Source organism: Microtus ochrogaster, chromosome 10, assembly GCF_000317375.1.
Source record: "Microtus ochrogaster isolate Prairie Vole_2 chromosome 10, MicOch1.0, whole genome shotgun sequence".
NCBI lineage: Eukaryota > Metazoa > Chordata > Mammalia > Rodentia > Cricetidae > Microtus > Microtus ochrogaster.
In genome coordinates, this window is record NC_022016.1 from 55918900 (window position 1) to 55940282 (window position 21383).

The 21383-nt window shown below is 45.8% G+C and overlaps 1 protein-coding gene across 1 annotated transcript in view; it reads right to left on the minus strand.

The window, feature by feature from the left end:
* Phc2 (polyhomeotic homolog 2) overlaps window positions 1–3722 on the minus strand; it is a 64678-nt gene extending 60956 nt beyond the window's left edge. Inside the window, exon 1 of the mRNA XM_005353214.3 lies at window positions 3679–3722. The gene's annotated coding sequence lies outside the window, so the exon portion shown is untranslated. The remainder of the gene's footprint in view (window positions 1–3678) is intronic.
* Window positions 3723–21383: the final 17661 nt, after the last annotated feature.

The following is a 21383-nucleotide window of genomic DNA, read 5'->3' on the forward strand; positions in this document are numbered from 1 at the left end:
CACACACACACATGCACACGTGTACACAGGGCACACACATACACACACGTGCAATACACACATGTACACAGGGCACACACATGCATGCACACACATACATACATGCACACATGTACACAGGGCACACACATGCATGCACACACATACACACATGCCCATGTGTACACAGGGCACACACATACACACATGTGCAATACACACATGTACACAGGGCACACAATGCATGCACACATATGCACACATGCACACGTGTACACAGGGCACACACATGCATGCACACACATACACACATGCACATGTGAACACACACACATACATACACACACCCCAGTCCAAGGTAAACTGAAAACATGCAAGAGTGTGGTGCACATGCGTGCGCATGTGCTCACGCACAGTGTCACAATGCTCTCACGAACATATGTGGGCTGAGAAAAGAGGAAAGTGAGAGACTGGAAGCTAGTCACTTAGGTTTCTAACGCCATGCCTTCCGCTCGCAGCGCTTCCGATGTGTAGAGTGGAGATTGCTCAGTAAGTGTTCTTAGGGTTCCTGCTCACGCAGTGGCTGTACAAAGACATTTACACTACACTACGTCACACTACGCATTACACTACAGACAGGTGAAATTTGGGCTTCCTTCCTCCGCTCTCCTTCCTTTGGCTCAGCCCACTTGCTAGAGGACTCAGACAGCCATCCGAAGGGGCTTTCTCCAGCTCTGTTTTGCCTCAACAACTTCTCGTGCCAGTTGGTCAAGTCCTGGGATCAGAAAGCAATTCCAAAGGGCAGAGGATGTGGCTTAGTTGGTCCAATGCTTCCCCAGCAAGCAGAAAGCCCTGGGTTCGATTCCCAGAAACACATAAACTGTCTTGGCTACAGAGAGTTCACACACACGTACATATATATTTTTTGAAAAGCAAATCTCTAAAGATTAATGAAATAAATTAATATTTCAGAATGGTTAGGTCCACCTCTTGGGACTCTCCATCCTCATTTGTCCCAAATAATGGCCTTTAATCACCATGACTATTCCTACAAGTCCAGTAGGCCTGTGTTCTACTGTGACCACCAGCCTTTCTCTAAGCACATTTGTTGGCTTTACTGAGATCACGGGGCTATGTCCAGTTTCCTGTACTCCTAAGGACTCTCTCCTCTCTGCAGAAGGATGGATCCAAATGGGTAGAGGCAACATTTCACCCTTTCCTGCCGCATCTAACTCTAACCTCCTTCCTTTCTCATGGTTATAAATTGTAAGCTGCCAGTCTCCAGGATGAGAGGAAGGGAGACTACAGTGGTTAGGAAGCAGAACGGGGGCAACTTCCCTGAGTGAGGCTGTTTTTCCCCGTGGCTCTGTCTAAGCAGAGCTGGGCGGTCCAGGGAGGTGTAGTTCCCCAGGAGCTCCTCCAACACTGGTGTGATGCGACTTCCCGAAGATGCTTTGCTGGACTCCAGGAATGCACCTGGACGAGCTGTAAGCGCCTACAGTTTCTAGCTCTGCCACATAGGAATGCTTTAAAGGCTAATACTGTTAGTTTATTTCTCAAGGTGCGGGGCAGGCCCTTACTGGTTTTACTTAACAAAGAAAAGAGAGAATTCTGTCAGTATGAACTCCCCGGTGCTCACCATCCACTTACAGGGGAGGCAATCGCCATCCTAGCACATGGACGGGGCAGCCAGGAGGCAGCCCAATAGGAAAGCTGATTTCCTTCATCACCATCCAACCGGCTCACTCACTAACTCATTTATCTTTTCCTTATTTATTAAACACTCATTATGTACTTGGTACTGGATGGAAAACAAAAGTGATTGATTCTGCTCTCTCAATGATTATCAAGTGATTGATAAAAGATGAATCCATAAATTTATCAGGGGTTAGAACACTTGAGGCTTCCCCCCCAAAAGGGCCAGGTAGTATGTAAGCTGCGCTTTGCAGGGCACATGCAGCCTCTATTGTAATTCCCTTTCCGCCTACCCTCCACTTAAAAGCCCAAGTTCCGTTATTCAACCCGAAGGCTCTCCACAAGGTATTCAAAATAATTTTTAGTTCAATTGGCTTAAGTTTTCTTTCAGGAGGGTTTTTCAGAGACACTGGAGCCAGGAAGAATCACTGCAGGTGGGGGGTCATGCTGTTACACATCACCCGGCTAGTCTCAGAGCAGAAATTTGCTGGGTGGTCACTGTCACTTAGGAGCTAAATGAAAACACCAACTTTCTGGTCCACAGTGGTTCTCAGACTTGAGCATCCATCAGCATCACCCAGAGAGTTAAACCACTGGCAAGTCCCACCCCCAGAGTTCAGATGTGGCCATCCAGGGGCCAAGATAGAGACTGTATGAGCAAGCTGACCTGAGAGATAAGGGAAGTCACCATCTGGGAGATGAGGCTTTGCGGGACACAAGAGAGGGCTTTGAGTCCTGCAGCTAAGGAAGGCTGTTCCTCTCAGGAGGCTTTGAGTCTGCTTGGGCAAGGCTTTGTGGTGGGGGTGGGGGTGGGGGTGAGTCTGGGAGGTTTTTCCCTTCAGCATCTGGGATGTTGGCACTCATCCTGTCTGGTTTCTCAAATATTTGCATATTTTTAAACCACGCCTACAAAACAGCCCCTCCATGATATGCCTGGGGTTGTATCCTTTGATCAGTTAGAGAATGAACAGCGATGCTTCTAATTTAGCATTTACATTAAAAAGATTCTTCAAACAAACAAACAAACAAACAAACACAAACACAAACCCCAGATGTGGTGCTCAGAGAGGAGGTGGAGGGAGAAAGGAAAGAAGCGGGAGTGAGTGCAGAGGCAGCTCAGAGGGCGCTGTGGACATCCCTAGAACAAGAAGTCATTAATCTGGTAGACAATGAATGACCAAAGGCAATTAGCTCGCCTGGGGTCCTAGCAAGCCAATGAAGTATGCAGCATGGCTTTAGAGGGTCTTGTGGACAGGCAGGGTCATTGCTGGGGAATGGAAAAGAAGGGCAACGCAAGGGAGATGGGAAGGCAACCTGGGGCTACCATTAAGGGAAAGGAAGGGGCTCCGTGTTAACATCAGACCTTGCGCGCATCCAGGAATGGCTATACCCTTGCCAGCCTCTACTCACAGTTATGCTTGGACACAATCTTGAAAACGAACTAGGTGCTTCAGTTGTGTGCGTACACACACAGACACAGACACAGACACACACACACACACACACACACACACCCCTCATCCACCTGCAAAGTCTAACCCGGCAGAGGGACAGGCTGAGGACTGCCTGGCTGAGCAGGACACTGGTGCAGTTAAACAGACAGTTCCCAACTTCAGCTGAAGACCTTCCCTCCACATTCCACAGCATGCTCGCTTCTCCGCCACATGCCTGGTCCACATGCGCGTTCCCACATTGGGCTCTTCGCAGACACTTGAAAGCCAGGAGAATGGATTCTCCCTTTCTAGACACGCTCTCCAGACACCTTCCCTCGTTCACCCTCGCGCATCCGCACATGAGACATGCCTGCTGCATTTGTAAACCACTTCAAACGTCAGAGTTGCTTCCACAGCTTCTGTCCAGGCTGTCTGCAGGGCCCTGCCAGCTTTGCTGTTCTTACAGAAATTCTTTCTTAAAAAAATTAAAGGAGAGAGGAAGAAAAAAAGGGAAATGGACCAATATTGGTATGACTGCATAAAGAGCCCAACCCAAAGCTGATTGTCCTACCGTGGGGTGCAGGTTTGTGGCTGTGCTGTCCCCGCCTTCAAGACCATCCCATTTATCTCTCTTTGTTCCACTCCCTCTCTCTTCCTGCACAACGCTGCAATCACACACATACTCTGGGTTGGGGGGGAGGACAGCCTAATTTCCTGATGATTATGTTGTTACCTAGCAACAGCCAATCAGGGGCCTTGCTTTTTGTCTGCAGTATTTCATGCAAATAGTTTGGAGAAATTGCAGGGTTACACAGGCTGCTTAGTCTGTCTTCTCAGGGGACACATTACAGAACACAACCAACCCAAAGGGGGACTGCTGGAGCTAGGCACATGCGTGAGAGTGCAGGCTGTCTGATCTCAACCCTTACCCTGCTGCCTGGTACAGAAGGCATAGTTCTGCAGAGAATCATGGGGCCACAAACTTGCGAGAGTGGCTGAGCAGCAGCTATCCTGACACCGGATCTCAAAGCCGATGATCTGGCCCAAAGCACACCGACCCCAGAGACCCCTTGCTTGCTCCCCAGCAGAGCAGAGCAGTCTCCTGCAGAGGGGTTGTCTGTGGAGGGATGTATGTTTACACATTCACAAGCCAAGAAACTTCTGTACTGCAAAAAGGTGGTGCCAACTCCCCAATGTCTGCATGGCCATGGCCTCACCATCCACAACCAGATTTTGAAACCAAAGAATCCTCCTTTGTTTGCTGGTGGAAAACTTTTCTTTCCCTAGTCCTCAAATTCCAGAAGATTCTGAGTCAGGTAGTTTTAGCCTCATACTCTGGAACCTATAGTAGTAAGGAGCTCAATGAGTAACTTGCCCAAAGTGACACAGGGCAAGTGTCAATTGGGGAACACATATTTTGATGTAAAGTAGGCACCATGATCCTAAGTAATTCTAGAATACTCCCAAGACCTTATAAAAGTAAAAGAGAAAAAAGGGAAACAGTCACAGAAGACTATTTTTCAAAGTGAAAAAAAAAATCATTAAAAACAAAACTGTGTGCAGGGCGATGGTGGCGTACGCCTTTAATCCCAGCACTCGGGAGGCAGAGGCAGGTGGATCTCTGTGAGTTCAAGACCAGCCAGCTCTACAGAGCTAGTTCCAGGACAGGCTCCAAAGCCACAGAGAAACCCTGTCTCGAAAAACCAAAAAAACAAAAAAACAAAAAACAAAACTGTGATGTCATGCGAAGGTCTTTTGCTTGAGTCAGACGCGGAACCTTTGGTGACTCTCAGCACCAGCCCACGAGAACCCGCAGGGGAACACAGCAGAAACGCCCGGGCCTGGACACCCCTCCACCAATCCACTCATTCATTCATTCATTCATTCATTCATTCATTCATTCATGGTCAGCAGCTAAGAGCACTGGCTGCTCTTGCAGAAGACCCAGGTCTGATTGCCAGTACCCACACGGCAGCTCACGAGCACCTTTAACTCTAGTTGCACGGAATCTGGCGCCCTCTTCTGGCAGCACCAGGCACATATGTAGTACACGTAAATACATTCAGGTAGAATACTCATAAAACAAAAACGAAATAAGCCTTTTAAAAAACCATTTTTCAGGGAGGGGCAGCAAATCCCCCGTGTGTGTGCATGTTTGTGTGTATGTATGTGTGGTATATGTACATGTGGGTGTCCAAATGTGTGTGGGGGCATGCACGTGGTGGCCAGTGGCTGAGCTGAGTGTCTTCTCCATTGCTCCCCATTCTGTTTGCTCAGGCAGGGTTTCTTGTGGAACATGGAGCTCATCCATTTGACTAGGCTGGCTAGTCAATGGACTATCTCTGCCACCTGACATCCCAACACTGGCTTAGAGATGCATACCACAGCAGGATTCTTATGTGGGTGTGGGCACTTTGCCCGCTGAGCCATCCCTCCAGCCCCGAGGGGCATTCGTTCTTAAAAACCCTCTTAGAAATAGCACAACTCACTTTGGAGAACAGGTTGGCAATTTCTTTCAATTTTTAAAAGTTTGTAGTTGACATGTAATAATTACACATATTTATGGGGTACAGTGTAAGCTCTGAAACACATCAAATCAAGATGATTAGTAGAACTGCCACCTCGAATATGCACTATTTCTTACATCCAAAATTCTCTCTCTGGGGTATTCTGGAACCCAGAAAAAAAACCACTGCTAGCTGTGGTCATGTTACCATGCTGTGGGGCACAAGAACTTAATCCTTCCCTCTGCCCACACTTTTGTACTCCACCCCCTTCTCCCCCTGCCCTTCCCAGCCTACATGATCATGGGGCTACTCTCCATGAAATGCTCAATTTCCTGCAAAATTTCCATAAGCCAGAAATTCCATTCTAGAAATTTATGTAAGCGAATGTTCTAGAAATTTATGTAAGCGGATGAAAACAGATTTTCATAAGAACTCTTGGAAAGCGTGTTCATGGAAGCTTTGCTGACAGCAACTACATCTTTGCAGCAAACTTGTGCAAGGGAGCACTGCTTGTCAATGAAGGACCACTGACCTCCACAGCATGGGAGAAGAGCAAGAACATTGGAGTGGGGGCCAGAGAGATGGCTGAGGTTAAGAGCATGTTCTGCTCTTCCAGAGGACCGGAGTTCAGTTCCCAGAACTGCTGTTAGGTGGCTCATAACCAACCGTAATAATAACTTCAGGTGATCTGACATCTTCTGTCCTCCTTGGACACCCACACTGGTGACTCCCATGCATGAGCACACAGAGATAATAAAGTAATTACCTAAAACTACTATCACAAGTCAAAGGACACACACATGTATGTTAAGGGTTTTGTAAGAATCATTGGGCACAACAATGCAGTTCCCCGGGAGGGGTAATTAGGATGACCACAGGAAACTTTAGGGTTTTTGTTTTGTTTTGGTTTTTGTTTTTTCAAGACAGGGTTTCTCTGTGTAGCTTTGGAGCCTGTCCTGGAACTAGCTCTTGTAGACCAAGAACTCAAACTCACAGAGATCCTCCTGCCTCTGCATCCCGAGTGCTGGGATTAAAGGTGTGCAGTGCACCACCGCCTGACCAGGAAACTTTAATTTTAAATGTGTCAACATGAAGAAGAGAAGCGCTGTTCCATTTGCATGAGTTTCTATGGCAGAAAAAAATCAGACAGTGGTGGCTCCTGCAAATAGTGAGGTGCAGGGAGAATCTCGGGGGACACTGGCCAGGTTTGTGTCACTCAGTGTAGGCGCCTGTCAAGCTTAGAGAAAGAAGCTCTTCAGATTGGTGTGTTCCATCATATGCAAATTTTATCTCAAAAGGAAAGAACCCACAAAAATTGAACTCTGCTGAACTGTTCAGGGGTGATGTGCACAGAGTTCTGTAACTTAGTCTGAAGTATGTTCTTTTCTTTCCTTAAAGGAACCACTTCATTGAAAATGACTTCTTTCTTTCTTTCTTTCTTTCTTTCTTTCTTTCTTTCTTTCTTTCTTTCTTTCTTCCTCTTATTTTCTTTCTTTTTCTCTTATTTGTTTTCTTTTATTTGAGACAGGGTTTCTCTGTGTAGCCTTGGCTGTTCTGGAACTCACTCTGACCAGACTGACCTGAAATTCAGAGATCCACCTGCCTCTGCCTCCTGAGTACTGGGATTAAAGGTGTGCACCACCACCAACTGACTGAAATCCATTCTTAAAAGGGCTATTGTTGAATGGATAGAAGGATGGATAACTTGATAGTTATGTAATGATGTAGACCTTAACATGACAGGACACATCTAATAATATGTATAATATCCATTGCCTAAATTCTGTGACTTTCTGAGACAGCTAAACATTTTCATAGAGAAATTTGGGGAAATCTCCAAGGTGATTTCAGTGAGCGTGCACAAGGGTAAACGACATTTCAGGTAGTCTCAGTTGATGAGTGTGAACTGAGTGACAGTAAGCTTGTCTATCTCCAGAGGTGACAACAGTCACCCCTCAGCTCCCAGGACCTACACAGAGCCCTGCAGCTGAAATAAGACTTCTGGAGTGAGGCCATGCCATGTGGAAACTATGGTCTGCTTTACTCTGGACTTCTGCAGGCCATACCCTTTAACGTGTGGCCTTGTGAGGTGACACATTTGAAATCGAGACAACCTTTTGAAGTGTCTGAGCAATGTGATGAACACACTTCTCCCTGTGGGTCTGTGCCAACCTGAGCAGCTATGGCAGCCCTGACTGTATGGCTTAGGGAGGTTCATCCAGCCCCATCCCCTGCCTCTGGTCTTCTCAGACACTGTCATTTTCCGCAGCTGTCTGCCCTTGTTCTCCCCCTATCCAGCCCACAGGACAGCGCAGGATCCAGCTAGAGGGGAGGAAGCCATACAGGGTGCCAGGCAGGGCCTGAATGGACCATGAGTCTCATGGGGGGGAGAGTCGGGGAGGTGGAAGAGTGGAACTACACAGTCAAGAGCAATATGGAGCCCCTGCTCCCTGAGCTGCCCCTTTATTCGGTGTAATTGCTTCATTTCCACTAGCCGCGCATCCCCAAATGAGTTTCATTACTGGTGCCTGGGATATCATATTGATTACCAGTTTCATCGATCCCTATCTCGCTAATTAGCATATAAATTAGCCATTGGGGGGAGGCATTAGGCAAAATTGAATTTTCTCCTTAATCTCCTTTCAGAAGGTAAATGAAAATAGATGTGGCCTGTTAAGGCCGGTGGCCTCTCTCTGACACCAAGTGCTCTTCACAGTCAGGAAGCCTCCTGAGGAGCGAGAGTGGAGGCTCCTGCAAGAAGCCTTCCACCCCATCCATGTAGCTGCAGAGGGAAATCCTTTACAGCCATCAAGCTTTGGAACGGAGGCAGCATCCCTCCCACGGAACCCCAGATGAGGAGTCCCCATGGAACCGCCCTCCGAGGCTAGAGTGGAGGGCACCACTCTGCTTTAGTGTTCACAGAAGTGCAGAGTCAGGAGGTCAGACGTGGACCATCTGCTTGCCTCTTACCAGCCGGGTAGTCCTGAGGACTTAGATCCTCGGAGCTTTAGTTTCTTCATCTGTAGGACAGAGGCACAAGCACCTAGTTCACTGGGCCACTGCAAAGATTGAGAGGGAGTGTATTTGGAGCACATGGCATGGGGCCTGCCACTCAGCAGAGCTTACCAACCAGGGACCTAGAGGCCACACAGGAATCTGGGAACACCAAGTGCTGGGTGCAGAGATACGCTCTGGCACTGCTCAGCGTGGAAGCAAGAGTAGGCGGCTTCCTCACTGGGGTGTGCGATGCTTGGCAAAGTGTACAGTGACGTAAAGTGTAAGCGTTATTTATGTCCCGCCTCAGCTCTGTAAGGTCACAGTGAAAGGGAGAAGTGGATTTACACCAATGGGCTTTACAGAGTTGTGACAGTCAGGGGCTGGGGAGATCACTCAGTTGGTGCTCGCTGTGCAAGGATGAGGACCCGAGTTCAATTCCCAGCACCCGCACAAAAACATAGGGCATGTTGGTGCAACAACGGGGAGGTGGAAACAATACCGGTGTGGCGGAGGCGGAAATGGGTGGATCCCTGGGAGCTCACTGGCCAGCTAGTCCTGCCTAATTGGTGAGCATCAGGTCCAGGTGATCGACCCTGCCTCAAAAACAAAGTGGGTGGCTGGAGAGATGGCTCAGTGGTTAAGAGCATTGCCTGCTCTTCCAGAGAACCGGGTTCAATTCCCAGCACCCACATAGCTGCTCACAACTGTCTGTAACTCCAGTTCAGGGGACCCAACACCCATGGCAAAACACTAATGCACATAAAAACAAACAAAGAAATCCAAATAAACAAGGTGGCTGGTGCCCGAGGAACGACCCCGGAGGCATGTACACCCAAGCACACTTACCCTCACACACATGCACACCCCACCCCATAGGGAAACACGCACACATACACACGCATGAATGTACCCACGCGTGTTGAAATAAGAGCGGCGGGGCTGCGTCCCCAGCACCCTGCCGCCCATATGGCTAGTTTAGTTTATGTCCCGAAATAATTACACGGAAACTGTATTCTTTTAAACACTGTCTGGCCCCAATAGTTCCAACCTCTTATTGGCTAGCTCTTACATATTGATCTAACCCATTTCTATTAATCTGTGTAGCCCACAGGCTGGCTTACCAGGAATGATCTTAACCTGCATCTGCCTGGAGCAGGAGAATCATGGCGACTCACTCACTCAACTTCTTTCTCCCAGCCCTCTGCTCTGTTTACTCCACCCACCTAAGGGTTGGCCTATCAAGGGGCCTAGGCAATTTCTTTATTCCTTAACCAATGAAATCAACAGATTGATATGACACTCCCACATCACTTCCCCTTTTTCTGTTTAAACAAAAAAAGGAAGGCTTTAACTTTAACATAGCAAAATTACAAATAACAAAACAGTTATCAAGCAAGAATTAAAGTTATAATATTTATATCTATTTTATCTTTTATCATAACAATGGAAAACTATAACTACCTATCCATTTTTTAACTCCATCAAAGACTCCAGAAGGATATAATATTACCTAAGCAAATAAGAAATAAATGACAGAGACATCTTGCAACCTGGACAGTCACCCAAAGTTTTTCTGTACCGTTGGGGCATCCATCTTAGGCCTACAGGCCCATAGTTTATAGCAGACATTTCATGAAGCAGGAAAACTATTTATAAGATAATGTGTGTAACTAATTCAGTTATATCCAACTTTCACAGTAACTATGTTTCTGAAAATGGCTGTCAGTTTTCTTATTTTTAAAGCATTGAGAACTCAGGGAAAAAAGCAATGAAAAGATGATTTAGCAGGAAAGTAGGCAAGGGATAGGAGCAGGAGCTAATCATTGTGAAGAAAGATAGATCCATCTCTATGGAAGCAGCAGCTTTCCTCATATTTAAAGGAGGCAAATCAAGGTAAGCAAGCATGGGAACCGTTGAAGAACATGTTAGTAGCCAGGGCTGAGGTGATGTGGGCAATGCGCTCCCTAAACTGCTGGTTGGAAGTGTAATTTGGTGTGGCCAGGTGGTAGTGGCACAGCTGGGTGGTGGTGGCGCATCTAGCACTTGAAAGGCAGAGGAAGGTGGATCTTTGTGGGTTCAAAGCCAGCCTGGTCTACAAAGTGAGTTCCAGCACAGCCAGAACTGTTACATAGAGAAACCCTGTCTTAAAGAAAAAAACAAAAAAAGTATAATTTGGAATACCAGTTTTAAAGAAAAATTTGGTAGTAAATAACATTTGTAGTTAAATGTCCTTTGACCTAAGAACCTCCTCTTTAGGAATTTACATTAAAGGATACAAAGCACATGAAACTGTGTGTGTGCACACACTAACACATTCACAAACACATGCACATATGTGTCTGTGTACGATATGTATGTGTATATATATGATAGGCATGTGTGTCTGTGTTGGGGGCATGGATATGTTGTGGTCCACTGTGGTGGTCAGAGAACACCTTGGGGGCCATTTCTTGGCTTCCACCTTATTTGAAACAAGGTGTTTGTGTTGTTCACGCTGTGCACACCGGGCTAGCTGGCCATGAGCCTCGGGGGGCATCCCCGTCTCTGCCTCCTGCCTTGATGTAGGAGCTGGGATCACGGAGGAAAGCCACTGCTCACAGATCCACACAGGGTGTGGGAGGAACCAATGCTCGAGCATCGAGGCTTCCCTACAGAGCCATTCCCTAGCCCCACAAATGGACGGGGATGCTCATCACAGCACTGTCACAGCAGAAGCCTGGAAGCAAGCCAAACACTAACGGCGATGTACGGGGAAAGGAATAGCAGTAACATTACTGAGCACTTAGTAAGTAGCAGGGAGGCGCCACAGCTTCCACAGATCATCTCATCTTGAAACCAATTCTGTTACTTTGTCAATTTTGTAAATGAAGAAAATGGTATCCAGTGAGATGAAGAAACTTGCCTAAAGTCTCCGAGCAGCTGGTAAAGCAGTATCCCAAGACAGGCAGAGCTCATGCTGCTGTGATGTCGTGCACATGCATGGATACACACATGCACACCTGCACACATCTGCACATACAAATCTGCATACACACATACATGTACACACACATCGGCACACACATGCACATATACACATCTGCACATACATACCTGCAAATATGTACACACATCTGCACATACATACCTGCATACACATATACATATCTGCACACACACATGCACATATACATACCTGCACACACACACAACTATACACACCACACACACACACCTGCAACACCTATCTGCATACACACATCTGCACATACATATCTGCATAAACACATACACATATATGCACCTGCACACACACATGCACACTTCTGTGCACACGTACACATGCATATCCACAATGGTATTCTGTACCAGTGCTTATTAGAAGCATACATGCCGACACGGGAAGACACCCTGTTGGCTGGTAGGATTTAAATTGGAATAATGAGCCTCAGGATGCCTCTACCTGCTGGTCTTAGAAAAGGAAATACTCAATGAATCATTATCCCATCGTTCCCTATATTTTAAAAGTGGTTTTAAAACAAAACAAAAAAAATGGTAGACAAGTAAAATCCTTAGGGAAACTGTCTAAAGACTCAAGACAAAATATTGATCATTTTATGATGTAAAAATAACAATTTTTAAGCTGTGCGTAGGTTAGAATGGTGTATACATTTAAAAGTGGGTTTTCCCCCCTCAGCATGGGAAGGGATGGGAGTTGAAAAATGAGGGAAGCATGAGAAGAGAATTGGTACTAAATCTTTTTGGGGGAGTGGGGGGGGATTGAGTATTCTTTGGAGACAGGCCTTACTGTGTAGCACAGGCTAGCCTCAAACTTTAGGCAGTCCTCCTGCCTCCGCTTCCTGGTTGCTAGGGTTACAGGCATGTGCCACCATGCCCAGATTTAAATGACAAACCAAAGTCTAGATTTAAAGTATAAGCCAGGGCTGGGCTGGGTGCATGGTGCATACCTGTAATCCTTGCATTTGGGAAGCTGACGCAGGAGGATCACTGTGAGTTCAAAGCTGGCCTGGGCATAGGAAGTACCAGGTAGACTACAAGATGTTGTTTCAAATATCAAGCCAAAACGAAAAAGGGGAAACACCACCATGGGCCACTGGTGGTTTACTTGCAAAAGGGAGTGGCTGATGCGACATTTTATTCTGAGGAAGACTGCTCCTCAAGGCATTCATGGAAAAGAGCATGACTGCAGAAACAGGCGGGTCCTGAGCAGCAGGTCCACTAACAATGTGAGCCCAGGCGTCAGAGCCTGGCAAGGTTGGCAGGGTGAGGATTGGTGGTGCGGTGCACCGAGTGCAGTCCATTCAAGGGCAACTTAAGCCGTGTCGCGGCTCTTTGATGCTACTGACCCAAGCAATTTCCATTGCTCTTCCTGCTGCTGCCGCCGTAGTGTCTTAGGCCCTCATCACAAGGGACTTCAGTGGCTGCACACGGCTTCGCCTTCCCCCAGCCACTCCCCAGCTAGCCCCACATCACTCTCTCTGGGACACTCCACTCACAGTCCAGTCCTCTGCAGAGCACGAGGGCTCCAGCACTTGGGGAGACAGTTACAGCCTTCTACCCTGCAGATCATTCACTTGTCAAAGCACTGAGCCAGGCAGCGCTCTCAAATGAGGGGTAAGGGGGTGAACCAAACGGGGTCCCTTCCGGTGAAGCTTGTATTTCTAGCCAGGGAGACAGAAAAGGAAATCAGGTGAATGCATATGCTTTAGATTCTAAGTCTAGAGCAAAGTAGAGCACGGGCGGGCGGGACAGTGAGGACAAACGGCCTATAACCCCACGCAGCAGCACAGAGTTGGAAAACGCAGAGCTGAGACCGCACGACTCAGATGTTCCCTGACATCCCGCCTCACACACAATGATAGTGAATAAACTTTAAATTTAAAGTAGCAAGAAACAAATTTAAAACGTTTCTGTTCCAGAAAAGGAAAGACCAGCAGGGCACGGTGGTGCCCTTTGCTCTCAGCACCTGGGAGGGAGAAGCAGGTGGATGTCTGTGAGTTCAAGACCAGCCTGGTCTACATAATAAGTTCCAGGCTAGGTAGGGCTACAAAGTGTGATCCTATCTCAAAAATACAAAACCCAGCATAACAACGAAAAGTAAAAACTAGAAACAAAACCCTGCATCTGGCAATTCAAGTGTCCTACACAGATGGAGCGCAATGCAATTAGCTCCTCCCCCTTTAATTAAGAGCGTCTCCAAAACGTAACAGTAATTCTTTAAACATTTTCTTCTCTTTTTGGGCCCATTTCCACACATTTCTTTTCTCTTCTTTTCACTTCCTATTTTCATATAATAGGTCCTTAAGTAATTCCTGGCTTTGCTTTGCTTTGTTTCTACTTTTTCCTGTATTTCCCAAGCCCACCTCTCCACAATTGGATTAGGACTGGGCAGCTCAGTCAACGGATACTTATTGAGAATGTACGGTGTGCACCTTGGGACAGGATGATGAGCAAGAGAAGCTTCCCACTGCATACACTGCAGCAGGGTGAGGTGGCGAGTGCAGGCTGGACAATGAGAAGCTCCCCCCCCCAAAAAAAAACCAAGACAGGCAGTGGGAGCACACACCTTTAATCCCAGCACTCGGGAGGCAGATGCAGGCGGATCTCTGAGTCTGGGGCCAGCCTGGTCTACAGAAAAACTCTGTCTTGAAAAAAAATGATTTTCACAAACATTTAGGTACCAGAACAGTTACTGTAAAGGAAGAAATGTTAAAGTTTACACCGTAACCATTAGAGAATTCATGGCTGTACTTTTATATGTACAAAATAGAATGTTCATATAGTTAGTGACCAAAAATGTTCACACCAAAGTTACAAACTATAACCTATATAAAAGGGCATAAAACAAGGTTTTTATTTTATACCGATAAAAGGTTGGAAGGATTTACACCAAGGGTCCTGAGATAAGTTAGCTTTAGCTTTTCTGTATTGAAAACATAATGTTTTTATGATAAGAAAAACCCCAACATGAATTATTAAAACAGTAACCCAGTGTAATTTTACATCTCGTGTATATGATTGGCCCCTCCTAGTCACCCTTTTCCCAGCCCCGCCCCCATTGGTCAGTAGGTGTGTTCATACACTTGTGATTTCACCCTCAGTCCTGCTTGGTTCATACACAACTCTGACCACCCAGAGCAAAGAGGGGTACTCGCCCGTGCACACAGGTGGCACACAGTTCGCACTTACAAAGAGGAACACTTGCCTGTGCACACACAGGTGGCACACAGTTCACACTTACTGAGCTGAACTGGCTGCTAAGAAGCAGAAATGGTGGACCGTCAAGTACATAAAAAGTGATGGTTTCCCATGCTTTTAATCCCAGCACTGCGGAGGCAGAGGCAGGAGGATCTCTGTGAGTTTAAGGCCAGCCTGGTCTACAAGAGCTAGTTCCAGGACAGGCACCAAAGCTACAGAGAAATCTTGTCTCGAAAAAAACAAAACAACAAAAAAAAAAAAGTGATGGTTTTCTACGAAATGATCTCCGTTTTACACTGTCCACAGATCTTTGTATTACCTCACCTCCAAACTACATGAAAATGTTTTGAAAGACTACCCAAAGGGAAAGCTCACTACAATCTCTTCCTACATGGAGAATATACTGGAAGGGCTGCTGCATACTTGCTGGTTTTGTGACACTCTGACCAACCAGGCTTAATTGTCTCTGCTGCTGAATGGCCTGAAAAACACCTGCCCCCACTCCATTACAGAGAAAAATGAATGCCTGCAATGAGCTGGAATTTCCAGGAAAAACATACAGGCTCAATTTATATTAATCCCTATGGGATCACTGCGCTGATGTCGTTCTCAATATGTCTGACTCTTCCCCTCTGATTGGTGTGATTTCTCATCTTCCTCAGCTGGCTCAGCCGCTTCCCCCGGAGCAGGCGTCTTCATGAATGACTCTCTCAGGGAGCGTGTGCAGAGGGCATCCAGAGCTCCACTCCATGGGAACGCAAGAAACTGGGCTCACGAATGGGCTAAGGGCAGCAGCGGAATGGGGCAGGGCATGCTGCTTCTGGCAGCTCCAGTGCATGCAGTAAGAGAGTGACTGAGGGTGTCTTCTTGGGGTGCCCTTGGCAGGCCGCATGTGCACAGATAAGGTTTGCAAGTCAGCGTCACAGGAGAGAGCAGTGAGTTCCAGGGGGGCTCCAGTCACACTTACTCTTCTGTACAGTTCACCTCTGTATAAAAGCTGTTGTGTAGACTGTGCCGTTAGGATCAAGGCTCTGTACACAAACCTAATGGAAGGCTCTCTCAGCTGACGGCCCCTTTGTCTCTTTCCATTTGTAGGACTGCAAGTGGCAGCTGAGGGTACTGGATCCTTCTGACCATGTTTAAATTAACTTTAAAATGCCTTCTTTGCAGCAGTCACTGCAATAACAGAGGCCAGGGACACCTAGAGACAAACAACACCCCCTATAAAGAGAAGAGTTCTGGTCATGGTGGAAGAGAAAGCACAGTAAACCAGGGGACCAAGCATGGGGTCCTTTCCTCATCCTGGCACGCTGGTTCTTATCGCTATTCCAAAGGACCTCTAGGTGTGGAATAAATTAGATTTCCACAGAAACTAGCCAGCATCATGGCTCAGTACACTCTTTCTTCTATTAAATTCTTTTATGTGCATAAATCCTGCCCCACTGTGTGTGTGATCAAAGGCCTTCCTATTACTCTTATTTTTGCGGCAGGGTCTCTCACTGAACCTGGAGCTTGCATATTGGCTGGCTGACAGATGAGTGAGCTCTCAGGATGTCCCTGTCTTTTCCTTGGTGCCAGGATAACAGGTGCCTCCGACTGTGCCTGGCCTTTTCACTTGTGCACTGGTGATCCGAACTCGGGTCCTTAGGAATACATGGTAAGCACTTACTAACTGAGCCATCTCTTCAGGCCCCAGTACTTTAATTTCCTTAAAAAGGAAGATTTCAAAAGAATTTAGACTTTTTTTAAACTGGGAATTATGGAACAAGCAAATGACCAGGGGATTAGCATGAACTTTTATTCTCCTGGTGTTGGTTTATATGCCACTAAAATGCATTTAAATTACTAGTTAGGATGTCTGTATATAATCATTTGTTTCTCACCCCAACACATACTATTACTAATTAATATATCTTTAACTTAATGTTTTTATAGTTAAGGCAACTAGAAAGGAAGTTGAGATTCTGAACTACTTCAAGACACTGCCAGTTCCCAACAAATTTATAAGAAAGTATTTCTTTTTGTTATATTCAGGAAATGGCTTACTATTTAAAAATTATTCAATATATGTCATACTAATAAAGAAGATGAACATATGATTATCCCTATAGCTTAATGGTTCTCAACCTTCCTAATGCTATGACCCTTTAATATAGTTTCTCATGTCGATATGACCCCAAACATAAATTATTTTCATTGCTACTTAATAACTATAATTTTGCTTCTGCTATGAATCATAACGTAAATATCTGAAATGCAGGATAGTCTTAGGTGACCTCTATGAGAAGGTCACTCAACTACAAAGGGGTAGTGACCCACAGGTTGAGAACCATTGCTGTAGCTGAAGGAGAGTTATTTTAAAATTTAATACCTAGTTTTATGACAACTTTAAGCAAAATAGAAACAACAACAACAACAAAATATCCCCAGCTTAGAAAGGTCATGTGATAAAATCTACGGCTAACATGTTTACTTAGGGAAAGACCAAATGCTTTCTCCTAAGACTGGGAACAGCAATTCAGTTCAACAGAACACTGGTGGTGCTAGCCAGTGCAATAGAGCAGTTTTTTAAAAAGGTGAAGGATTGGAGAGGAAGACATAAAACTGTCTCTGTGCAAATATGATCACGTTTACAGAAAACCACAAGAAACCTGTCAACCCTTATTACAGACACAGTGAATTCATGGGGAAGTTAAATAACTTGACCAAAGCTACATTTAATTGGACAAGTCAGAGTTCAAGTCCAAGAAGTCTCCCAAAAGGTCTGGCCTAGAGACTGCCTCTTAACCAATAACTATATGTAACTCAAAGGCCAAAACTCTATTATTTACAATAGATGAAATCTTGTCACTCACTGAAAAACCACTGGGCATTGTGTCAAGTGAAATAGGCCACAGAGACAAATGCTACCTGCTTTCACCCACAAGAAAAGCTGAACAAATGCTACCTGCTTTCACCCACAAGAAAAGCTGAACTCTTAACATCAACTAGGAAGGCAGAACAGATTACCAGGGAGGTTGGAGTAGGAGACAGAATGGGATAAAGGCTCTAAAATGCACTTTGGAGGCACTAAGTTCTAGTGCTCCACACACAGTTGCATGACTGTCGTTTACATCATCCTATGAAGCATTTTATGAAGAATTAGGAAAGGGGAGTTGGAAGGCTCTGTTTTAGTTCCTCCTCTGTTGCTGTGACAAATGCCATGACCAAGACAACTTAGAGAAGAAAGCATTTAATTAGGCTTCTGTTTCAGAGGGTTAGGGTCCAGGAAGGTGGAGCAAAGGCATGGAAGCAGGAACAGCTGAGAGCTCACATCTTGATCCACAAGTAGGAGGCAGAGAGGACGGCACACTGGGAAAGGTGTGAGTCTTTTCAAACTGCAAAGCCCTCCCCTGAAAGAAACACAGCTCATCCAAGGTCACACCTCCTAATCTTTCCTAAACAGCTCCATCAACTGGGGACTAAAAATTCAAATGTATGAGTCTATGGGGTTCATTCTCATTAAAACCACTATAGGCCTCAAACACAAAGACATAAGATGCAACACTAGTTACCTCGATTTGATCACTACCCATTGTATACATGTATTGGCTTATACGGGGGCCCCACAAATATGTACAATTATTTTTTGATTAGAAAGAGAGTGAAGATCTGCCTCAAAATAAAGAGTAAAAAGGAGGGTAGGGAGTGTAGCTCAGCGGTATAGTGCTTGCCTTGTGCGTGTGAGGCTCTAGGTTCAAGTCTCAGGATATGCAGAAAAGAAAGGATAAAAAGAAACAAAAACCTAAATGCTAAATGCAAATACTAAGCATCATGTCTCCTCTCCAATGCCTCTGAGTTTTGTTGGGGATAAATAAGAAAAACAAGATGTGAATCCTGAATCCTCATTCTGTATATGAGAAACAGGTCTACTCAACTGACTGGCTAATAGTGAAAATTATAGACATGAGCACCACATAGGCCTCCATATGCCACACTAAAAATGGCCTCCCCAATACAGTGCCAGACATATGTACCATGCCTAACACTTATCCCAGTAAATGGTAAACATATGAATTTGGTAAGACATGTTTCTAATTATAGAATAAACCTTGGAGTTTGGTAGGACATGTTTCTAATTAAAGAAGAAAAAGTCTGGGTGTTGAAGATGCATTTGGAGCATCGCCCTCAGGTCTGAAGAGAGGCAGAATTTGGAAGCCTGGCATAGGGTCTGAAAGCAAGGTGCTAAATGCCCAGTTAGCTACAAACCAAAGCAAAGGCTGCTGGCACTTATGTCTTCTCGGGGGTTGCCATTAAGGACTTTAGATAATGGACTTTTAAAGCAGCTACGTTCAAGGTTCACAAGAGAACCCAGGAGTTAACAAACACTGCTAGACTAACAAGCATTGATGGAGCCCACTATATGATTCTGAAGTTCTGAAGTGAGGCTGTCCATCAACACCAGACACCGAGAACAGGCTGAGAGAAGCTACAGCCTGAAGTGCTCCACCCCGGGAGTAAGAACAGAGAAGCTGCGAAGAACAGGCTATGCATCCTTCACCCAAAAACCCCAGATCCTCCCGAATCTGTGCACTCCGAGCACTGACATGACACCTCTGTGGGAAATTCTATCACGAAACTTGTTTGCACGAAAAAGTTACTTAAAAAAGCTATACAAAGTTACATTCAGGCTCTGTGCATCAGGTATACACAAAACACAAACTTCATGTTTAGAGTTGGGTTCCATCTCCAAAATTCTCATGATATAGAAACAATTATTCCAGCATTTTAAAAAGCCATACTCTAAAATGCTTTTCATCCCAGCCTGTCAGGGAAGGGATGCTCACCGTGTGGCTGTTGTGGTCCAGCTGGAAATCAACTGCAGGAAGAACCTGGCTTATTTCACCACTGCCTGTCCAAATTTGGGGTTTCAGTACTGTCTGGGATTAAACAGTTCTTCCCAGGATATTCGGAAGCTAGTCTTAGAGGCTTTGTCTTATCGCCAAAGGAGACAATCACAAATGTTTCACACAACTGAGACTCTTGGGTCTTTTCACATGTTCCATGAAGAAAATTCCCCTGAAGATACCACGGCTCAGCCAGAAATGTTAGCGAAGATCCTTCGATGCTGACCCACAACCCTAGTTCTACTCTTTCTTCCCTCTACCAGAAAGATCACTCCAGGCCCAGGCCAGAAGCAAAACTATCCTGTGGGGGTTTGGAGGTGGCTTTTCTGCCAACTGGGAAGAGATCTGGACATTGTTAGTCATGTAGAGAGAAAAGCAGGAAAAACAGAAGGATAAACAAGATAGTTTTGGTTTGAAAGAGAACTAAGAGACCTTGCGTTAAAACAGATCAGATACAAGCAAGAAGGAGCCAATGAGCCGGGCGGTAGTGACACACGCCTTTAATCCCAGCACTCGGGAGGCAGAGGCAGGCGGATCTCTGGGAGTTCGAGGCCAGCCTGGTTTACAAGAGCTAGTTCCGGAACAAGTACCAAAGCTATAGAGAAACCCTGTCTCAAAAAACCAAAAAAAAAAAAAAAAAAAAAGAAGGAGCCAATAAATTGACCTGCGGTGTCTGTGGCTATCACAGATGAGATCCTGAGAATGGCAAAAGAGGGAATGATTACACCCAAGAGTGGCTTTAGGCCCAGCTCCTACGCTGTCCCTTCCTGCTTGCTGACAACAAGGACAGGCTAGGATAGTCTGTGAGGACAGGCTACCCACAGGGACTTTGTGGGGTCTGTATGGCTCATGTCGGCTCTGCCATGCAGGTTTGGGGCTAGGATCTCTTCCAAACTTGTTACCAGTTTGAAGACAAACGAATGACTTCATTATGCTTCTGTGCTTTGATTTGACCTGAAGAAGAACCAATGAGTTTCAGGCATGTTCGTGTAATCAGGAGCCTCAACTCTAGGGAAAAATGCAATAGCTCGAAAGGTGCAAAGAGAATATTAGGTTGTTAGGCTGGAATGCAATAACTTGGGCGGATAACTAGATTTTCTGTTTGTTTGGTCCCCCGTCCCCGAAGCTTATAATAAGAGGAAATCTTGTGCTCTTTTAACTTTAGTAGAAAATAAATGCATTGAAGAGTCATTTTTTTAATCCCATGGTAGCAGTCTCAAATGTGAACGCTGCCGTTGCAAACCGTTAAGTTTCAAACACAGAGCTGTCAGCAAGATCAGAATTGGCCAACAGTGTGACAACCTTGAACTCAAAGGCTCCGCACGGTGTGGGACTGAGCTAAACGGGGCTATATATCCAGACAGCAGCGTGCTGCCACGCTGTTTTGTCACTGTTTGGATCCACTGTATGCAAATCATGAACGTCACATGATTTTCCTGATGAAGGAAACAATCATCACCCGTCAGCTTTGCCTTCACAGGTCTCCCGTGGCTCTCGTGCACATGACTGCCAGCGCAACCGTCCAACGCCGCTTTGTGGTCCGCTGACAGCTGAATTATGGGACTACTGAGGGCTGTGTTGCAGTGGAAAAGGGAGCGTGGCGGAGTGGAACTCACGGCTGCATTGTTAATGCCCTACAGCTCAGTTCACTGTGTACCTGAGACCTGAATATGCTGAGTCAGAGACCG